We start from the raw sequence: 23412 nt of genomic DNA on the forward strand, positions 1-23412 counted from the left end.
TTCCTCGCTATCGCCATTATTTCCGGAATTAGGGGCTCAAATATTTTAGGTACCCGAAAAATAGGGCTGGAAAAAAGTGCGGCGGATTTGCCCGATATTAGCGGTGATTATTACTGAACATGCGGGGATGCTACAGTTAAAAGGACGGCCCTCTGCGCCGCGTCGTTCTCCTTGTGTAGAGAAATTTCTGTTTTGGCAGGTCAAAATGACCATTTTTTGAAACTTTGCCGGCCTCTCCCGTCCAAACGCACGGGGATAGAGAGTTGTCCTTTACACTGAAGATAGAGTTCGAGGAGCTCTATTCAACGCACTCATCGGCTCTGTCCTCAGTGCACGTACTGCGGAGCTACGGCGGCTAGAATGTCGGCGGAAGGGTGGTCTAAACCCTTCCCCTTTTTTTCTCGAAAATCAGTTTGTGTTCGCGATTGCCATTTTGAGGCTATCGTGTAAGAAGTAAGTCAAGGGGGAATACAGGACCCCGTCCCGTTCCTCGCTATCGCCATTATTTCCGGAATTAGAGGCTCAAATATTTTAGGTACCCGAAAAATAGGGCTGGAAAAAAGTGCGGCGGATTTGCCCGATATTAGCGGTGATTATTACTGAACATGCGGGGATGCTACAGTTAAAAGGACGGCCCTCTGCGCCGCGTCGTTCTCCTTGTGTAGAGAAATTTCTGTTTTGGCAGGTCAAAATGACCATTTTTTGAAACTTTGCCGGCCTCTCCCGTCCAAACGCACGGGGATAGAGAGTTGTCCTTTACACTGAAGATAGAGTTCGAGGAGCTCTATTCAACGCACTCATCGGCTCTGTCCTCAGTGCACGTACTGCGGAGCTACGGCGGCTAGAATGTCGGCGGAAGGGTGGTCTAAACCCTTCCCCTTTTTTTCTCGAAAATCAGTTTGTGTTCGCGATTGCCATTTTGAGGCTATCGTGTAAGAAGTAAGTCAAGGGGGAATACAGGACCCTGTCCCGTTCCTCGCTATCGCCATTATTTCCGGAATTAGAGGCTCAAATATTTTAGGTACCCGAAAAATAGGGCTGGAAAAAAGTGCGGCGGATTTGCCCGATATTAGCGGTGATTATTACTGAACATGCGGGGATGCTACAGTTAAAAGGACGGCCCTCTGCGCCGCGTCGTTCTCCTTGTGTAGAGAAATTTCTGTTTTGGCAGGTCAAAATGACCATTTTTTGAAACTTTGCCGGCCTCTCCCGTCCAAACGCACGGGGATAGAGAGTTGTCCTTTACACTGAAGATAGAGTTCGAGGAGCTCTATTCAACGCACTCATCGGCTCTGTCCTCAGTGCACGTACTGCGGAGCTACGGCGGCTAGAATGTCGGCGGAAGGGTGGTCTAAACCCTTCCCCTTTTTTTCTCGAAAATCAGTTTGTGTTCGCGATTGCCATTTTGAGGCTATCGTGTAAGAAGTAAGTCAAGGGGGAATACAGGACCCCGTCCCGTTCCTCGCTATCGCCATTATTTCCGGAATTAGAGGCTCAAATATTTTAGGTACCCGAAAAATAGGGCTGGAAAAAAGTGCGGCGGATTTGCCCGATATTAGCGGTGATTATTACTGAACATGCGGGGATGCTACAGTTAAAAGGACGGCCCTCTGCGCCGCGTCGTTCTCCTTGTGTAGAGAAATTTCTGTTTTGGCAGGTCAAAATGACCATTTTTTGAAACTTTGCCGGCCTCTCCCGTCCAAACGCACGGGGATAGAGAGTTGTCCTTTACACTGAAGATAGAGTTCGAGGAGCTCTATTCAACGCACTCATCGGCTCTGTCCTCAGTGCACGTACTGCGGAGCTACGGCGGCTAGAATGTCGGCGGAAGGGTGGTCTTCCCCTTTTTTTCTCGAAAATCAGTTTGTGTTCGCGATTGCCATTTTGAGGCTATCGTGTAAGAAGTAAGTCAAGGGGGAATACAGGACCCCGTCCCGTTCCTCGCTATCGCCATTATTTCCGGAATTAGAGGCTCAAATATTTTAGGTACCCGAAAAATAGGGCTGGAAAAAAGTGCGGCGGATTTGCCCGATATTAGCGGTGATTATTACTGAACATGCGGGGATGCTACAGTTAAAAGGACGGCCCTCTGCGCCGCGTCGTTCTCCTTGTGTAGAGAAATTTCTGTTTTGGCAGGTCAAAATGACCATTTTTTGAAACTTTGCCGGCCTCTCCCGTCCAAACGCACGGGGATAGAGAGTTGTCCTTTACACTGAAGATAGAGTTCGAGGAGCTCTATTCAACGCACTCATCGGCTCTGACCTCAGTGCACGTACTGCGGAGCTACGGCGGCTAGAATGTCGGCGGAAGGGTGGTCTAAACCCTTCCCCTTTTTTTCTCGAAAATCAGTTTGTGTTCGCGATTGCCATTTTGAGCCTATCGTGTAAGAAGTAAGTCAAGGGGGAATACAGGACCCCGTCCCGTTCCTCGCTATCGCCATTATTTCCGGAATTAGAGGCTCAAATATTTTAGGTACCCGAAAAATAGGGCTGGAAAAAAGTGCGGCGGATTTGCCCGATATTAGCGGTGATTATTACTGAACATGCGGGGATGCTACAGTTAAAAGGACGGCCCTCTGCGCCGCGTCGTTCTCCTTGTGTAGAGAAATTTCTGTTTTGGCAGGTCAAAATGACCATTTTTTGAAACTTTCCCGGCCTCTCCCGTCCAAACGCACGGGGATAGAGAGTTGTCCTTTACACTGAAGATAGAGTTCGAGGAGCTCTATTCAACGCACTCATCGGCTCTGACCTCAGTGCACGTACTGCGGAGCTACGGCGGCTAGAATGTAGGCGGAAGGGTGGTCCCCTTTTTTTCTCGAAAATCAGTTTGTGTTCGCGATTGCCATTTTGAGGCTATCGTGTAAGAAGTAAGTCAAGGGGGAATACAGGACCCCGTCCCGTTCCTCGCTATCGCCATTATTTCCGGAATTAGAGGCTCAAATATTTTAGGTACCCGAAAAATAGGGCTGGAAAAAAGTGCGGCGGATTTGCCCGATATTAGCGGTGATTATTACTGAACATGCGGGGATGCTACAGTTAAAAGGACGGCCCTCTGCGCCGCGTCGTTCTCCTTGTGTAGAGAAATTTCTGTTTTGGCAGGTCAAAATGACCATTTTTTTAAACTTTGCCGGCCTCTCCCGTCCAAACGCACGGGGATAGAGAGTTGTCCTTTACACTGAAGATAGAGTTCGAGGAGCTCTATTCAACGCACTCATCGGCTCTGTCCTCAGTGCACGTACTGCGGAGCTACGGCGGCTAGAATGTCGGCGGAAGGGTGGTCTAAACCCTTCCCCTTTTTTTCTCGAAAATCAGTTTGTGTTCGCGATTGCCATTTTGAGGCTATCGTGTAAGAAGTAAGTCAAGGGGGAATACAGGACCCCGTCCCGTTCCTCGCTATCGCCATTATTTCCGGAATTAGAGGCTCAAATATTTTAGGTACCCGAAAAATAGGGCTGGAAATAAGTGCGGCGGATTTGCCCGATATTAGCGGTGATTATTACTGAACATGCGGGGATGCTACAGTTAAAAGGACGGCCCTCTGCGCCGCGTCGTTCTCCTTGTGTAGAGAAATTTCTGTTTTGGCAGGTCAAAATGACCATTTTTTGAAACTTTGCCGGCCTCTCCCGTCCAAACGCACGGGGATAGAGAGTTGTCCTTTACACTGAAGATAGAGTTCGAGGAGCTCTATTCAACGCACTCATCGGCTCTGTCCTCAGTGCACGTACTGCGGAGCTACGGCGGCTAGAATGTCGGCGGAAGGGTGGTCTTCCCCTTTTTTTCTCGAAAATCAGTTTGTGTTCGCGATTGCCATTTTGAGGCTATCGTGTAAGAAGTAAGTCAAGGGGGAATACAGGACCCCGTCCCGTTCCTCGCTATCGCCATTATTTCCGGAATTAGAGGCTCAAATATTTTAGGTACCCGAAAAATAGGGCTGGAAAAAAGTGCGGCGGATTTGCCCGATATTAGCGGTGATTATTACTGAACATGCGGGGATGCTACAGTTAAAAGGACGGCCCTCTGCGCCGCGTCGTTCTCCTTGTGTAGAGAAATTTCTGTTTTGGCAGGTCAAAATGACCATTTTTTGAAACTTTGCCGGCCTCTCCCGTCCAAACGCACGGGGATAGAGAGTTGTCCTTTACACTGAAGATAGAGTTCGAGGAGCTCTATTCAACGCACTCATCGGCTCTGTCCTCAGTGCACGTACTGCGGAGCTACGGCGGCTAGAATGTCGGCGGAAGGGTGGTCTTCCCCTTTTTTTCTCGAAAATCAGTTTGTGTTCGCGATTGCCATTTTGAGGCTATCGTGTAAGAAGTAAGTCAAGGGGGAATACAGGACCCCGTCCCGTTCCTCGCTATCGCCATTATTTCCGGAATTAGAGGCTCAAATATTTTAGGTACCCGAAAAATAGGGCTGGAAAAAAGTGCGGCGGATTTGCCCGATATTAGCGGTGATTATTACTGAACATGCGGGGATGCTACAGTTAAAAGGACGGCCCTCTGCGCCGCGTCGTTCTCCTTGTGTAGAGAAATTTCTGTTTTGGCAGGTCAAAATGACCATTTTTTGAAACTTTGCCGGCCTCTCCCGTCCAAACGCACGGGGATAGAGAGTTGTCCTTTACACTGAAGATAGAGTTCGAGGAGCTCTATTCAACGCACTCATCGGCTCTGACCTCAGTGCACGTACTGCGGAGCTACGGCGGCTAGAATGTCGGCGGAAGGGTGGTCTAAACCCTTCCCCTTTTTTTCTCGAAAATCAGTTTGTGTTCGCGATTGCCATTTTGAGCCTATCGTGTAAGAAGTAAGTCAAGGGGGAATACAGGACCCCGTCCCGTTCCTCGCTATCGCCATTATTTCCGGAATTAGAGGCTCAAATATTTTAGGTACCCGAAAAATAGGGCTGGAAAAAAGTGCGGCGGATTTGCCCGATATTAGCGGTGATTATTACTGAACATGCGGGGATGCTACAGTTAAAAGGACGGCCCTCTGCGCCGCGTCGTTCTCCTTGTGTAGAGAAATTTCTGTTTTGGCAGGTCAAAATGACCATTTTTTGAAACTTTCCCGGCCTCTCCCGTCCAAACGCACGGGGATAGAGAGTTGTCCTTTACACTGAAGATAGAGTTCGAGGAGCTCTATTCAACGCACTCATCGGCTCTGACCTCAGTGCACGTACTGCGGAGCTACGGCGGCTAGAATGTAGGCGGAAGGGTGGTCCCCTTTTTTTCTCGAAAATCAGTTTGTGTTCGCGATTGCCATTTTGAGGCTATCGTGTAAGAAGTAAGTCAAGGGGGAATACAGGACCCCGTCCCGTTCCTCGCTATCGCCATTATTTCCGGAATTAGAGGCTCAAATATTTTAGGTACCCGAAAAATAGGGCTGGAAAAAAGTGCGGCGGATTTGCCCGATATTAGCGGTGATTATTACTGAACATGCGGGGATGCTACAGTTAAAAGGACGGCCCTCTGCGCCGCGTCGTTCTCCTTGTGTAGAGAAATTTCTGTTTTGGCAGGTCAAAATGACCATTTTTTTAAACTTTGCCGGCCTCTCCCGTCCAAACGCACGGGGATAGAGAGTTGTCCTTTACACTGAAGATAGAGTTCGAGGAGCTCTATTCAACGCACTCATCGGCTCTGTCCTCAGTGCACGTACTGCGGAGCTACGGCGGCTAGAATGTCGGCGGAAGGGTGGTCTAAACCCTTCCCCTTTTTTTCTCGAAAATCAGTTTGTGTTCGCGATTGCCATTTTGAGGCTATCGTGTAAGAAGTAAGTCAAGGGGGAATACAGGACCCCGTCCCGTTCCTCGCTATCGCCATTATTTCCGGAATTAGAGGCTCAAATATTTTAGGTACCCGAAAAATAGGGCTGGAAATAAGTGCGGCGGATTTGCCCGATATTAGCGGTGATTATTACTGAACATGCGGGGATGCTACAGTTAAAAGGACGGCCCTCTGCGCCGCGTCGTTCTCCTTGTGTAGAGAAATTTCTGTTTTGGCAGGTCAAAATGACCATTTTTTGAAACTTTGCCGGCCTCTCCCGTCCAAACGCACGGGGATAGAGAGTTGTCCTATACACTGAAGATAGAGTTCGAGGAGCTCTATTCAACGCACTCATCGGCTCTGTCCTCAGTGCACGTACTGCGGAGCTACGGCGGCTAGAATGTCGGCGGAAGGGTGGTCTAAACCCTTCCCCTTTTTTTCTCGAAAATCAGTTTGTGTTCGCGATTGCCATTTTGAGGCTATCGTGTAAGAAGTAAGTCAAGGGGGAATACAGGACCCCATCCCGTTCCTCGCTATCGCCATTATTTCCGGAATTAGAGGCTCAAATATTTTAGGTACCCGAAAAATAGGGCTGGAAAAAAGTGCGGCGGATTTGCCCGATATTAGCGGTGATTATTACTGAACATGCGGGGATGCTACAGTTAAAAGGACGGCCCTCTGCGCCGCGTCGTTCTCCTTGTGTAGAGAAATTTCTGTTTTGGCAGGTCAAAATGACCATTTTTTGAAACTTTGCCGGCCTCTCCCGTCCAAACGCACGGGGATAGAGAGTTGTCCTTTACACTGAAGATAGAGTTCGAGGAGCTCTATTCAACGCACTCATCGGCTCTGTCCTCAGTGCACGTACTGCGGAGCTACGGCGGCTAGAATGTCGGCGGAAGGGTGGTCTAAACCCTTCCCCTTTTTTTCTCGAAAATCAGTTTGTGTTCGCGATTGCCATTTTGAGGCTATCGTGTAAGAAGTAAGTCAAGGGGGAATACAGGACCCCGTCCCGTTCCTCGCTATCGCCATTATTTCCGGAATTAGAGGCTCAAATATTTTAGGTACCCGAAAAATAGGGCTGGAAAAAAGTGCGGCGGATTTGCCCGATATTAGCGGTGATTATTACTGAACATGCGGGGATGCTACAGTTAAAAGGACGGCCCTCTGCGCCGCGTCGTTCTCCTTGTGTAGAGAAATTTCTGTTTTGGCAGGTCAAAATGACCATTTTTTTAAACTTTGCCGGCCTCTCCCGTCCAAACGCACGGGGATAGAGAGTTGTCCTTTACACTGAAGATAGAGTTCGAGGAGCTCTATTCAACGCACTCATCGGCTCTGTCCTCAGTGCACGTACTGCGGAGCTACGGCGGCTAGAATGTCGGCGGAAGGGTGGTCTTCCCCTTTTTTTCTCGAAAATCAGTTTGTGTTCGCGATTGCCATTTTGAGGCTATCGTGTAAGAAGTAAGTCAAGGGGGAATACAGGACCCCGTCCCGTTCCTCGCTATCGCCATTATTTCCGGAATTAGAGGCTCAAATATTTTAGGTACCCGAAAAATAGGGCTGGAAAAAAGTGCGGCGGATTTGCCCGATATTAGCGGTGATTATTACTGAACATGCGGGGATGCTACAGTTAAAAGGACGGCCCTCTGCGCCGCGTCGTTCTCCTTGTGTAGAGAAATTTCTGTTTTGGCAGGTCAAAATGACCATTTTTTGAAACTTTGCCGGCCTCTCCCGTCCAAACGCACGGGGATAGAGAGTTGTCCTTTACACTGAAGATAGAGTTCGAGGAGCTCTATTCAACGCACTCATCGGCTCTGACCTCAGTGCACGTACTGCGGAGCTACGGCGGCTAGAATGTCGGCGGAAGGGTGGTCTAAACCCTTCCCCTTTTTTTCTCGAAAATCAGTTTGTGTTCGCGATTGCCATTTTGAGCCTATCGTGTAAGAAGTAAGTCAAGGGGGAATACAGGACCCCGTCCCGTTCCTCGCTATCGCCATTATTTCCGGAATTAGAGGCTCAAATATTTTAGGTACCCGAAAAATAGGGCTGGAAAAAAGTGCGGCGGATTTGCCCGATATTAGCGGTGATTATTACTGAACATGCGGGGATGCTACAGTTAAAAGGACGGCCCTCTGCGCCGCGTCGTTCTCCTTGTGTAGAGAAATTTCTGTTTTGGCAGGTCAAAATGACCATTTTTTGAAACTTTGCCGGCCTCTCCCGTCCAAACGCACGGGGATAGAGAGTTGTCCTTTACACTGAAGATAGAGTTCGAGGAGCTCTATTCAACGCACTCATCGGCTCTGACCTCAGTGCACGTACTGCGGAGCTACGGCGGCTAGAATGTAGGCGGAAGGGTGGTCCCCTTTTTTTCTCGAAAATCAGTTTGTGTTCGCGATTGCCATTTTGAGGCTATCGTGTAAGAAGTAAGTCAAGGGGGAATACAGGACCCCGTCCCGTTCCTCGCTATCGCCATTATTTCCGGAATTAGAGGCTCAAATATTTTAGGTACCCGAAAAATAGGGCTGGAAAAAAGTGCGGCGGATTTGCCCGATATTAGCGGTGATTATTACTGAACATGCGGGGATGCTACAGTTAAAAGGACGGCCCTCTGCGCCGCGTCGTTCTCCTTGTGTAGAGAAATTTCTGTTTTGGCAGGTCAAAATGACCATTTTTTGAAACTTTGCCGGCCTCTCCCGTCCAAACGCACGGGGATAGAGAGTTGTCCTTTACACTGAAGATAGAGTTCGAGGAGCTCTATTCAACGCACTCATCGGCTCTGTCCTCAGTGCACGTACTGCGGAGCTACGGCGGCTAGAATGTCGGCGGAAGGGTGGTCTTCCCCTTTTTTTCTCGAAAATCAGTTTGTGTTCGCGATTGCCATTTTGAGGCTATCGTGTAAGAAGTAAGTCAAGGGGGAATACAGGACCCCGTCCCGTTCCTCGCTATCGCCATTATTTCCGGAATTAGAGGCTCAAATATTTTAGGTACCCGAAAAATAGGGCTGGAAAAAAGTGCGGCGGATTTGCCCGATATTAGCGGTGATTATTACTGAACATGCGGGGATGCTACAGTTAAAAGGACGGCCCTCTGCGCCGCGTCGTTCTCCTTGTGTAGAGAAATTTCTGTTTTGGCAGGTCAAAATGACCATTTTTTGAAACTTTGCCGGCCTCTCCCGTCCAAACGCACGGGGATAGAGAGTTGTCCTTTACACTGAAGATAGAGTTCGAGGAGCTCTATTCAACGCACTCATCGGCTCTGTCCTCAGTGCACGTACTGCGGAGCTACGGCGGCTAGAATGTCGGCGGAAGGGTGGTCTAAACCCTTCCCCTTTTTTTCTCGAAAATCAGTTTGTGTTCGCGATTGCCATTTTGAGGCTATCGTGTAAGAAGTAAGTCAAGGGGGAATACAGGACCCCGTCCCGTTCCTCGCTATCGCCATTATTTCCGGAATTAGAGGCTCAAATATTTTAGGTACCCGAAAAATAGGGCTGGAAAAAAGTGCGGCGGATTTGCCCGATATTAGCGGTGATTATTACTGAACATGCGGGGATGCTACAGTTAAAAGGACGGCCCTCTGCGCCGCGTCGTTCTCCTTGTGTAGAGAAATTTCTGTTTTGGCAGGTCAAAATGACCATTTTTTGAAACTTTGCCGGCCTCTCCCGTCCAAACGCACGGGGATAGAGAGTTGTCCTTTACACTGAAGATAGAGTTCGAGGAGCTCTATTCAACGCACTCATCGGCTCTGTCCTCAGTGAACGTACTGCGGAGCTACGGCGCACAGTGGGGTATTTGCATCAAAAAGCTGGCCAAAAGTCGATATTTCAATATTGTCCTACCCCTGAAATTCTTGCTCCCTGACAGAAAGAAATAGTGGGGGAGCGATAAGATAACAGTTTGTGTTTCATCTGCTTCATCATGTGGTCGTCAGCTCAGTCGAAAGTTGAATGTTTGTGACAGTATACGTGTATCTTATTGACGCTCTGAGCAAGTTGACAAGTTCATTATTGTTTTTCTACGTTTTAAAGATACAGTGTGGCCTGTTACAGGATGGATCCTTCTCAGCAAGGTATGTACTTCACTTTTGAGGGCTTTTTGTGTTTATATAAAATATATTTACAAAGTTATTGCGGTTAGAAAACCATCTATATTTTCAGTATTTTTTTTACGAACCCAAGTTTTTGTTTAATGATTTAGCGTACTTCAGGGTGAGTCCCGATGTTATTTCCTATGTTATTACAAAGACTAGATCTTTGGGTGTGTAATAGAAAAGAAATTGGCTGCGATCTCGTGCGAATTGCTTATTTTCATACATTTTTGTAACAAATACTAATTTTCAATTTTTTACTCTGTTACAAATATATATATTTTTCTTTTACTAGGGCCATCTCAAATCAAAATTTTGTCAAGGAAACAATTATATGATATCATGCAAGAGCAAAAAGAATGTGATATCAACGAAAAATTAGAATATCTCGAAAAATATTTGCTGATGCAAGAGAATTACTCAGAGGAACAAATTAAGGCTTTTAAACATACATTTTCGTATACAAAGGCAGAGTTAAAAAGGAGATGGTTGAGTGCAAATAGAAAAGATAATTTATTCAGGAAAAATAATGAAATCTGGCTTCAAGGGACCTTGGAGTTACCCAAAGCAATGACAACGGCTACGACTGTATTCGGACGGCCACAAAAATCTTTCGGCGACTCTAGTGAAAGAAGTAAAAGAAGGAAGACTCAAGGACTTAGAGAAACAGTAGATACCGAGGAATTGACTTTTGCCACCCAGATGAAGCTGCGAGCTTGTGGAAAACCAGACGCATCAAAAGTTCTTAAGGAAATTACTAAATCTCCTAAGCGAGCGACAAAATACAGGAAGGCGTACTCCAGCAGTCTACAAGAAAAAGGGGGCAGTTGTCACCTCTACAAGCTCTTTCTATGTTTGTGGAAGCAGGTAATTTACTTTATCACCTGCTATTTATGTCTTATTGTTCCTTAATTATCTGTTCTATTTCCATTGTTGTTGTTGTTGTTGTTGTTAAGTCAACTGTCCAAACACAGGTCTGAACCTCACAGGTGATACCAACAAAGAGGCATAGGGTAGGGTGACCAGTTCCTTTCCCCCTCCATTTCATACATCGCTGACTTGGTACATATTACATTAATCAGACTTCAGATGTACACAAACAAATGAAAAATGTTTATTTTATATACTTCTTTATAGGTTTATCAAGAAGACAGTACGAGATCGTAAGAGCCAGCGACAAAACGCTTTACCCATGTTACTCCGTGTTGCAGAAAGCTAAGAAAGACTGTTACCCTGTGCCTGAATCTTATCAAGTGACAGCTACTTGCGCAGAAATAAATCTGCAAGACTTGTTAAACCACACTGTTGCTCGATTATTGTTATATTTGCAAGAAGTTGTGCAAACTTTGAGTGAAGATGAGTGCAATACATTAGAATTAATAACTAAATGGGGCTGCGACGGATCTCAACAGACTCAATTTAAACAGAAATTTGAAACTGATATAGATTCAGATGCCAATATATTTCAAAGCTCACTAGTACCTTTACAGTTAGTTTGCGGTACAGATATAAAGAAGGTAATATGGAAAAATCCTACACCTTCTTCTCCTCGATATTGTCGACCCATTAAGATTAGATTTGTGAAAGAGTCAGCTGACTTAACTAGAGAAGAAATCGGTTACTTGGAATCAAAAATAGTAACTTTAAATGAAACGAAAATTGAAATAAATGGAAGAAACTTGGTTATAAAACACACACTGATACTAACTATGATCGATGCCAAAATATGCAATGCGGCCACTAATACTACATCTACTATGAAATGTTATATCTGCGGAGCCACATCAAAAGAATTTAACAGTTTATCAAATAGAAGGGAAGCTGATCAAAGCACATTCAAATTTGGATTATCCATCTTGCATGCAAGAATTCGATTAGTTGAGAGTCTACTGCACTTGTCTTATAAGTTACCCCTCAAAAAATGGCAACTGAGAACAAAAAATGACAAAGAGATTTATAAACAGAGGAAGACGGACATTCAAAATCAATTTAAGAATAGAATGGGCATTATTGTAGATGTCCCTAAACCTGGGTTTGGAAACAGCAATGATGGAAATACCAGCCGAAGATTTTTTATGGATCCTGCTTTGTCCGCTGAAATAACAGGTATGAATGTTGAACTGATCTATCGATTCAGAGTCATTTTAGAAGTTATATCAAGTGGACATAAAGTTGATACTCTAAAATTCGCTGCTTACACCATGGATATAGCAAAACTATATGTTCAGCTGTATTCATGGCATCCAATGACCCCCACAATGCATAAGATTTTAATTCATGGCCCAACTGTAATTGAAAATGCCCTTTTACCGATTGGACAACTGTCAGAGGAAGCAGCTGAAGCAAGGAATAAGCACTTCCGTTCCTATCGCCAAAATTATGCCAGAAAGTTTTCTAGAGAGTCATGTAACCTAGATATCATAAACAGGCTGCTGCTTAGCTCGGATCCTCTGCTCACAAGCATGAGACCAACCCCGAGGAAGAGAACGAAACCATTTTTAAAGGAAACCACAGAAATGCTACTACCTTCTTTATTTACGATTTCTGCTGATCGAAATGAAGACGATGAATCTGCAAGTGAAGCTGAAGAGTCTTCTGATGAGGAATCTTGGGAATAATCTCATTAATAGAGTATCTAACAAACTGAAAGTGAGCTAAATGTTTAGGTAAACAAAAATTAGTAATAAACTTATATATTCATGACATGGAAAACATCTACATATTTTTAGATCAATATCTTATATACTTCCATAATTACATATATTATATAATTAGTGTTAACTTATTTTCAAAGTACTCGTATACTATTATATATTTATGTCTTTAATCAGAAGAAATTAAATTTTATTTCAGTTGAGTTGTTGCCTTCTGTATAACGAAATAAGATTTACGTAAATAAACTATAATCTTTGCTATAGAGATATAAATTTACCTGTATCTGCTGTATGAAGAATATATGTTTTAGACCATTAGGCCTATATTAATTGATTGACTAAGTGTAAAAATTGCAAACATTACATAGCCTAATCATTATAAGATATGTATCATTAAAATGTAACAATTTCGTTTTGATTTTTGGCTTTCATATAATGTAAGTTTATACATGGTGCAATAATAGTTTATTTTCACTACTAATGTATACCTACTCTAATGACACTACTGATTATCTTTTTGTAATTGTAATTATGTGTATAGGTAGTCATATTAGTCGAAAAACCTTGAAGTTGCTGCGATTTAAAATAATAAATAAAGAACTTGGATAAATCAATAAATAGCATAAAACACATTTTGTATTTCTCTCCGAGTGCCATAATCTCCTTATTGCATCCTAATTTAATATATTATCCCAATTAAATGCGATTGGAACACAATACTAATTTTATTATGATAATTAATACTTTTGGCCAACTTTTTGATGCAAATACCCCACTGTGCGGCGGCTAGAATGTCGGCGGAAGGGTGGTCTAAACCCTTCCCCTTTTTTTCTCGAAAATCAGTTTGTGTTCGCGATTGCCATTTTGAGGCTATCGTGTAAGAAGTAAGTCAAGGGGGAATACAGGACCCCGTCCCGTTCCTCGCTATCGCCATTATTTCCGGAATTAGAGGCTCAAATATTTTAGGTACCCGAAAAATAGGGCTGGAAAAAAGTGCGGCGGATTTGCCCGATATTAGCGGTGATTATTACTGAACATGCGGGGATGCTACAGTTAAAAGGACGGCCCTCTGCGCCGCGTCGTTCTCCTTGTGTAGAGAAATTTCTGTTTTGGCAGGTCAAAATGACCATTTTTTGAAACTTTGCCGGCCTCTCCCGTCCAAACGCACGGGGATAGAGAGTTGTCCTTTACACTGAAGATAGAGTTCGAGGAGCTCTATTCAACGCACTCATCGGCTCTGTCCTCAGTGCACGTACTGCGGAGCTACGGCGGCTAGAATGTCGGCGGAAGGGTGGTCGTTTAGTCCCCTTTTTTTCTCGAAAATCAGTTTGTGTTCGCGATTGCCATTTTGAGGCTATCGTGTAAGAAGTAAGTCAAGGGGGAATACAGGACCCCGTCCCGTTCCTCGCTATCGCCATTATTTCCGGAATTAGAGGCTCAAATATTTTAGGTACCCGAAAAATAGGGCTGGAAAAAAGTGCGGCGGATTTGCCCGATATTAGCGGTGATTATTACTGAACATGCGGGGATGCTACAGTTAAAAGGACGGCCCTCTGCGCTGCGTCGTTCTCCTTGTGTAGAGAAATTTCTGTTTTGGCAGGTCAGAATGACCATTTTTTGAAACTTTGCCGGCCTCTCCCGTCCAAACGCACGGGGATAGAGAGTTGTCCTTTACACTGAAGATAGAGTTCGAGGAGCTCTATTCAACGCACTCATCGGCTCTGTCCTCAGTGCACGTACTGCGGAGCTACGGCGGCTAGAATGTCGGCGGAAGGGTGGTCTAAACCCTTCCCCTTTTTTTCTCGAAAATCAGTTTGTGTTCGCGATTGCCATTTTGAGGCTATCGTGTAAGAAGTAAGTCAAGGGGGAATACAGGACCCCGTCCCGTTCCTCGCTATCGCCATTATTTCCGGAATTAGAGGCTCAAATATTTTAGGTACCCGAAAAATAGGGCTGGAAAAAAGTGCGGCGGATTTGCCCGATATTAGCGGTGATTATTACTGAACATGCGGGGATGCTACAGTTAAAAGGACGGCCCTTTGCGCTGCGTCGTTCTCCTTGTGTAGAGAAATTTCTGTTTTGGCAGGTCAAAATGACCATTTTTTGAAACTTTGCCGGCCTCTCCCGTCCAAACGCACGGGGATAGAGAGTTGTCCTTTACACTGAAGATAGAGTTCGAGGAGCTCTATTCAACGCACTCATCGGCTCTGTCCTCAGTGCACGTACTGCGGAGCTACGGCGGCTAGAATGTCTATTTTGCTAAAATTTTATAAACATGCACAAATGTCACCTGCAGTCAAAATTGAAGAGTAAAATTTTGTAAAAATATAAAATAAAAATCTTCAGTTTTGCTAATAATTTGGAAATATCCAAAATGTGAACTGTAGTCCAAATTGAAGAGTTGAATTTTGTAAAAATATATAATAAAAATCTTCAGTTTTGCTAATAATTAGTAAATATGCAAAAATATCAAATGTAGTCCAAATTGAAGAGCCAGATTTTCTGAAAATATACAATACAAATCTTCAATTTTGCTAATAATTTGGAAATACGCAAAAATGTCAACTGTAGTCTGAATTGAAGAATCATATTTTGTAAAAATATATAATAAAATATTCAATTTTGCTAATAATTTGTCCACGTCTGTATTAACTGATTCGTGGATTATCCGATATCTTTCTCTCACTCTTTTCTTCTGCTGCAAAAAGTATATAAAGTGTTGTACCTTACATTAGCACGCATTTTTACTTTCCTATGGTGTTATCGTAGGCCTTATACTGCTGCTGCTGGCAACAAGAACAGTTCCTTGTGGGTGTTTCAGTCACTACCTGCTTTCAAAGAACTGACCCCAAGAAATTCCGCACAGTTTATAGCAAACCCATGCACTATTTAGTCATTGTTAAAGATACATTTGATAATGAAGATAGGTGAGAGAAATATATTAATTTTGAATGAATGAATATATTTGTCTTTAAGCAATATACCTTTCGGTGAGGCGGCACTTCACATTTAGTATAAGTGTCGTCTCCCCGTTTTAAACGCCTCTTGTACAAGTCAATTGGGGCATTACTGAAGATAGGGTTCGACGAGCTGTATTCAACCCACTCATCGGCATTGTTCTAACTACACGTACTGTGGAGTTATGGCGGCAATAATGTCGGCAGAAGGGTGGAAAATCAGAAAGTGTTCGCGATTGCCATTTCGATTCTATCGTGTAAGAAGTAAGTCATGGGGGAATACAGGGCCGCAGCCAGTTCCTCGGTATGGCCATTATTTCCTGAATTAGAGACTCAAATATTTTAGGTACCCAAAAATTAAGGCTAGAAAAAAGTGCGACGGATCTGCTGGATTTTTGCGGTGATTATTAGAGAAGATGCAGGGATGCTACAGTTAAATGGGCGGGCCTCTGAGCCACTTCGTTCTCCTTCTGTAGAAAAAAGTCTGTTTTGGAAGTTCAAAATGACCTTTTTTTTTAATTTTGCCGGCCTCTCCGTTCCAAACGCACGGGGATAGAGAGTTGCCCTTTACACCGAAGATAGAGTTCGAGGAGCTCTATTCAACGCACTCATCCGCTCTGTCCTCAGTGCACGTACTGCGGAGCTACGGCGGCTAGAATGTCGGCGGAAGGGTGGTCTAAACCCTTCCCCTTTTTATCTCGAAAATCTGTTTGTGTTCGCGATTGCCATTTCCATGCTATCGTGTAAGAAGTAAGTCTAGGGGGAATACAGGGCCGCATGCAGTTCCTCGGTATGGCCATTATTTCCTGAATTAGGGACTCAAATATTTTAGGTACCCAAAAATTAAGGCTAGAATAAAGTGCGATGGATTTGGTTGATTTTAGTGGTGATTATTAGAGAAGATGTGGGGTGCTACAGTTAAAAGGGCGGGCCTCTGAGCCGCTTCGTTCTCCTTGTGTAGAAAAAAGTCTGTTTAGGAAGTTGAAAATGGCCCTTTTTTGAAAATTTGCCGGCCTCTCCCTTCCGAAGGCGCGGGGATAGAGAGTTGTCCTTTATACTGAATATAGAGTTCGACGAGCTGTATTCAACGCACTCATCGGCATTGTTCTAACTACACGTACAGCGGAGTTATGGCGGGAAGAATGTCGGCGGAAGGGTGGTTTAAACCCGTCCCCTTTTTTTCTCGAAAATCAGAAAGTGTTCGCGATTGCCATTTCCATGCTATCGTGTAAGAAGTAAGTCTAGGAGGAATACAGTGCCGCATCTAGTTCCTCGGTATGGCCATTATTTCCTGAATTAGAGACTCAAATATTTTAGGTACCCAAAAATTAAGGCTAGAAAAAAGTGCGACGGATTTGCTGGATTTTAGCTGTGATTATTAGAGAAGATGAGGGGATGCTATAGTTAAAAGGGCGGGCCTCTGAGCCGCTTCGTTCTCCTTGTGTAGATAGAAGTCTGTTTTGGAAGTTCAAAATGGCCATTTTTTTTTTATTTTGCCGGCCTCTTCTGTCCGAACGCGCGGGGTTAGAGAGTTGTCCTTTATACTGAGGATAGAGTTCGACGAGATGTATTCAACGCACTCATCGGCATTGTTCTAACTACACGTACTGCGGAGTTATGGCGGCAAGAATGTCGGCGGAAGGGTGGTTTTTCTCGAAAATCAGAAAGTGTTCGCGATTGCCATTTCGATGCTATCGTGTAAGAAGTAAGTCAAGGGGGAATACAATGCTGCATCCAGTTCCTCGTTATGGTCAACTTCTATTCTGCTATCATTCTTGTCACCATAACGCCGGCGTAAGTGTAGTGAGAACAAAGCTGATTAATGCCATGAATAGATCGCCACGATCTGTATGTGTAGTGTGTAGGACAACTATTTACCCCGAGGGATGTGAAGGGTAGAGTCCGGGAAATTTGCAAAAAACGATCATTTTGACCTTCCAAAACAGAATTTTCTCTACCCAAGGTGAACGAAGGTGTCCAGAGGCCAATCCTTTTCATTGTAGCATCCCTGTATGTGTACTAATAATCACCAATAAAATCAAGAAAATCTGTTCCTCCTTTTTTGTAGACTTGTTCTCTTCAGCTGTGCATTTCTCATCCTTTGCAGTGAGTGAATTGCTCACCTTATTTGCCATAAGGTACACATCGACTTTATAAATGACAGATGTCCTCAAAATTTTGGCGAATAATGTTGGGTTTGTCTAAGCTGGAAGCTGCTTTGTTGTGGTCTCTTAAAAATATATAACTTTTTCTCATTATCAATATAATTTCATAATTATTTGGACATTTAAAGTAGTAATAAGCGTACTATAGTTTGGATATCTTACACTGTCTTCAGTGTGTGTTTTCTCCTATTTCATATTTTCTGACAATTATTATCGTTGCAAGGAACAAAATGTAGACTTCAAGTTGGGCAAAAGACTTCATTGAGGTACCAAGTCTAAGCTCAAAATTGGGGCTATAGGCACCGTGCATGGGTCTGGAAATCGTACTGGTGGCGCCACGCAGTGTCTCAATTCGTAATTAACTACAGGCTAGCATTCATTCACTAGTCATGTGTGATATAGAAATTACATGCGGCTTTCTGCCGATAAAAAGTTGTAATATTAGTAAGAATAGGTTCGTTCATTCATAGGGCAGGTCTTTCACTGCAAACCCAGCATTCTACAGTTTTTAATTATTTAATAGACGCAGTCGAAAGTTCAGTAGGCCCTACTACTAAAAAGAGTGTAAAAATGTAACTACAGAGTTCCTGAAATATCAGTGTAGTCGTTTGGTATTTAAATTAGATTTCAGACTATTGAATGAGGGAGGAATAGTCGTATTACGAAAACAATGATATATGTATGATGTCATGACGTGTGTAATATTTATATGTGTATAATATATCTACAAATTACGTATTATAATGTGTTTTCTAAAAGTAGACATTTTTATGTTATGTTTTATTTAATGACGCTCGAAACTGCCGAGTAGTTTCGACTTCTTCGGCTGTTAATCTGTTATCATGCAGATACGGTGAAGTAACAACAATGATCACTTTATCGGAGAGGTTTGTTTTTATTCCGGGAAAACCTGACTTCATCACCACCTTCTAATAGAGTAAATAATCCGCAATCAGCTGTTATGAATGTGTCACTCGATCTGTCACCATAACATCTATATATATAATTTGAACTGGTAATGGAAATTACGGGAAAACAGCTGAACGGATTTTCATAAATGGCCCCTCATTTTGAAGCTTGGAACCCAAAGTTTTTCGGAAAAATAGTAGTTTTCAGTGAAATGTCAATTTTCCTACATAATTTTCCTATTTTACAAAATCCATCTGTCGTCAGTTTTGAGAACTAGCTAATTGCATTCAGGAGAAGCGAAGCGAGCATCAAGTCGGCCGTGTTGCATTTCAGAATAAAACAAAACACACACTACAGTAAACAATATTACACGAAGGCCATGATCTGCAAGAATGCTGACATATTTAGAGCTCAAATTAAATTGGTTATTAAAAACTTAACTTACTAAAAATAATTTACAGGTTCGATTCTGTGGTGTGTAATTTTCTGGGTACAGCTGTGTATTGGATATTAAAAACTACAAAACTTGAGGTTGTTTGATGACATTATTACTATTAGAAATGAAATATTATTGTAATTAATGCCGTGATGTGACCATTTTTCATTAATTATACATATTAATGCTATATTGATGATATGAAAGTGAAACGTTTTGGGGTTATATAAGTAGATGTAGAGAATAACTTAAATTAGATTTTGATTTCTATATTTTACTGAACGGCGGCTATATAGTATATATAGTATATGTTACTGAAATCTATAAAACTTAGGCCTACGTAAGATAATAATATTATTAAAAATCAAATATTTGTATAGTTATTAATCAAGTGGCGTTGGGTCTTTTTCATATATTTAATGGCGGTGTGATGTAGATATTTATATGCGTGGTTCTCTTCAGTATTGGCTCGAGAGAGAGTATCTTTCATTATTATGGAAGCAAATAACTTTCAGAATGTCTGGTATTCTTCATTGAAAATAAATCTGAAAAATGTTTATTTGAACGTCTAATGAACTTAGTTTGCAGCATTTGCTGCACAAGCCACTAGTTTATGTAGATTTGAAGGCCACTATTTGTTCCACGTTACGTGGCTCTTCCACTTTAACTTCAGTACAATCAGTTGTCACTCTGCATTTTGGGTAGTCTACTTTCTTTGCAATATTGCGGGCATTGTTTCCTGAATACTTTTTCTGCTAGGCCAAAACACAAAACTACCGTAACAAACAGCATTAAAGTGATGGTAAAAATACATCATAATTATAGTTGTACGATGACCTCCGAACATCACCGTCATAGCAGAATACGACAATCCAGTTTTCAGTTTAATGTGAAAATATGAGTAGACTATTTTCTTCACTAATCTTACTATATGATTGTGTTTCAATTGGCAGCAATTTTAACAATATATTCAAAACCACAAATGTCACTCCCATTAAGTCTGGTAGATCTGTCTCATCTCTTTTTGAAGAATAATCTTGGAAACCTTGCATTTCATTATCATCTGTTCCTGAACTCTTGTCATTAACATTTTTCTTATGTGACTTCAGTTCGGGATGTAATGGAATAGACACTTGAGTAGAGAATTCTCACAATTCAACTGTGAAACAAAAACCAAAATCACTAAGAATGGTTTCATTTACTTCTTCCTACGGCTGACTACTTCATTTTTCGAAATAACACTTGTTGAGCGTTCACCTTCCGTAATACTTAAATGTTCATCTTTTCTTCTTCTTTTTGCGTCTCTTTCATATCTTTTCTAAGCTAGTTGAGATGAAGCAACTTTTTCTTGTAATCATGTGGAAAAATACTGGGAACGATATGCTGGTTTTGGAAGTGTCCTGATCTCGTTCCCAATAAAATGAATACTGCAAATTCTTGTTGTGGGTGTTGGTTCCCAAGGTGAACCATCAGCACTTGAAGTCAAGAATTAAATATCGATATGAATACATTTAAAAATAAAATATTACTGTTTCTAATATTATACATAATATATGTAAAGAACTGGGTAGTTATGTACTACGTTTTTTTTAATATAATAGCACATACAGCATTGAAATTTAAATTATAAATTCCCGTCATTGTTGACTTAATGGTTATTTATAAACATAATATAACATATAGATTCTATTTTTTACATTAGTATATAATAATTCTATGATTATTTACAAGCAGTGTAGCCTACTTACTTTCGTCTGCGTAGACTACTCTTGTATCCACAATTAATATTGTTCCGCTTCAATTTTCTGTTTTGGGAATGAATATTCCTATAAGCATTACTGCACCAAAGAACACAGCAATTTGTGTTACCTTTCCGCTTTTTAGGATTATCCATATTTCTAATCATTTAACCTGAGACGTTAAAGTACATTCATACGCTTCAAGCATAACTCTATCGCTGCTGTCCTGCAGTTAGTAACAACAGTCGCCACCAGAGGAGCTTGCACGGTGCCTATAGTGCAAGCTAAAATTATTATTTTTAATTGATTATAATTATTTAATTCCAGGAATGTGCAGATGTATTCTAATGTGGAATATGTTTTGAATGTTTGAAGGTAAATAATTGTATGTACAATTGTTCGTATGTAGGGGATGATTTTGGCGACAGAAGTTTTCCAGCAGGTCATTTAGTAATGGAATGAAGTCTGCTCAAAATGTAATTCATTTTAAAACAAGAAGTGTTTGTGCTTCCTAATTCTTGGTGCCATAGCTCCATCATCCGTGTGTATAGTGATGGGTAATTTTGACCGCAACTGCAGGGTCTGAATCACATGTAACGTACTTTCTGGTCCATTTGGAATAGCAACGTACTGTTAACTGTTGTTTACCAGGAATGGTTAGTATGTTAGTATTAGGTTATGTAATAACGAGCGCTTGTTTACAGAGTTTCATGTTGAAGTTCTTAGTAATTAATAAGAAGGAATTAGGAACAAGTGCAATGAATAATAGAATTGACTAATCTCGGAAAGTTTGGTGGAGCTTTTTCCTCCTAAATGAATGGAGCAAGTAAAGCGATCGGTTTGGAAGTAAATCCCGAAAAGACAAAGTATATGATTATGTCTCGTGACCAGAATATTATACGAAATGGAAATATAAAAATTGGAGATTTATCCTTCGAAGAGGTGGAAAAATTGAAATATCTTGGAGCAACAGTAACAAATATAAATGACACTCGGGAGGAAATTAAACGCAGAATAAATATGGGAAATGCCTGTTATTATTCGGTTGAGAAGCTTTTATCATCCAGTCTGCTGTCAAAAAATCTGAAAGTTAGAATTTATAAAACAGTTATATTACCAGTTGTTCTGTATGGTTGTGAAACTTGGACTCTCACTATGAGAGAGGAACATAGGTTAAGGGTGTTTGAGAATAAGGTGCTTAGGAAAATATTTGGGGCTAAGAGGGATGAAGTTACAGGAGAATGGAGAAAGTTACACAACACAGAACTGCACGCATTGTATTCTTCACCTGACATAATTAGGAACATTAAATCCAGACGTTTGAGATGGGTAGGGCATGTAGCACGTATGGGCGAATCCAGAAATGCATATAGAGTGTTAGTTGAGAGACCGGAGGGAAAACGACCTTTGGGGAGGCCGAGACGTAGATGGGAGGATAATATTAAAATGGATTTGAAGGTGGTGGGATATGATGATAGAGACTGGATTAATCTTGCTCAGGATAGGGACCGATGGCGGGCTTATGTGAGGGCGGCAATGAACCTTCGGGTTCCTTAAAAGGCATTTGTAAGTAAGTAAGTAAATGAATGGATATTGATAAATTGTACAGAGATATGGCAGATTTTTCTTGAATAGCAGGAAGTGAATTGAATGTTAGTTATTTATAAGAGACATATCAGTTTACCTTATTAGCTCGCATTGCCAAGGAGTCAGAAGCATGTAACAGTATATCTGGTTGAATTATTCTAGCTTTGAAGCTGTTTATGTACTTCCCAATTGTGAGGAATGTTGAAACTTCACTGTCAGCAGTTCCACAAATACTAGATATTCATGTAGCATGATGGAATTATGGAAAGTGATTGACTCCATTTCAGTACTGTAACTTTGTCTTTCACTTTTCTCAGTCCTTGTCCGGGTATGTTTCTCTTTGGCTGTTGTTCATCTTTTCTTCATTTTGTAAGGTTTGATTTTCAGTTATGAATATTTTTCCTTTGGCTTTCTTCATTTGCTTTGTCTGGTTTATATATTTCATGATGTCTTTGTTGCATTGTTGATTTGAAACATAGTGGAGATATTTCAAGTATAACATTGGTTATGTTTGCAGGTTGATTCCTTGGGTAGATGGCAGTATTTTGCTGCATTGCCTGGCAGTGATATTTCCTTCACGTCGCAGATTGGTGCGATCATATTTGCAGCAGTGTCCTGGTGGCATGATACAACTGAACACTTAGAGTTGCAATGTGAGAAGACAAGGTTGAAAGAATGAGTGGTTTAGGTAAATAATATAAGTTTATTTCATAAAATGTATTAAACACTTCAATTGCACTATAAATACGTGTGTGTGTATGTATGTAGGTTAGGAGAAATAATTCTTAACAATAAAAGACATACCGTAAACTGTGTAAAAGCTAATTTCATTGTCAGTGATATTCACTATCCAACATGTTAATAGGAGGCTCACAGTATAGAATGTTCGACGTGATTAAGCCTAGTACAGTGGATTCTCCTAAGTTCGACAGAACAGAACTGAAATTTCTGACCAATAAGGATAGTTGATGTGACAGGTGAAATGAATACAAATTGTTATTGGTCATCCATCAACGAATACAGTACTGTACTTGCCCGCCCCGAGACTTGTACCACAGTGGGTTTCGACAGTTCCGTCTCACAACGGCACAATTCTCAAATAGAAAAAGAAGAGTTCATTAATTTAAACTCAGT

General features: G+C 42.0%; 1 protein-coding gene across 2 annotated transcripts in view; it reads left to right on the top strand.

The window, feature by feature from the left end:
• The window catches only part of Atac1 (Ada2a-containing complex component 1), a 53407-nt gene extending 30430 nt beyond the window's left edge, over positions 1-22977 (top strand). The window contains exon 9 of one of the 2 annotated variants that reach the window (XM_069844853.1): positions 22796-22977. The gene's annotated coding sequence lies outside the window, so the exon portion shown is untranslated. The remainder of the gene's footprint in view (positions 1-22795) is intronic. The other variant, XM_069844852.1, reaches the window with a different exon arrangement.
• Positions 22978-23412: the final 435 nt, after the last annotated feature.

This window comes from Periplaneta americana, chromosome 14, assembly GCF_040183065.1.
Source record: "Periplaneta americana isolate PAMFEO1 chromosome 14, P.americana_PAMFEO1_priV1, whole genome shotgun sequence".
Lineage (NCBI taxonomy): Eukaryota > Metazoa > Arthropoda > Insecta > Blattodea > Blattidae > Periplaneta > Periplaneta americana.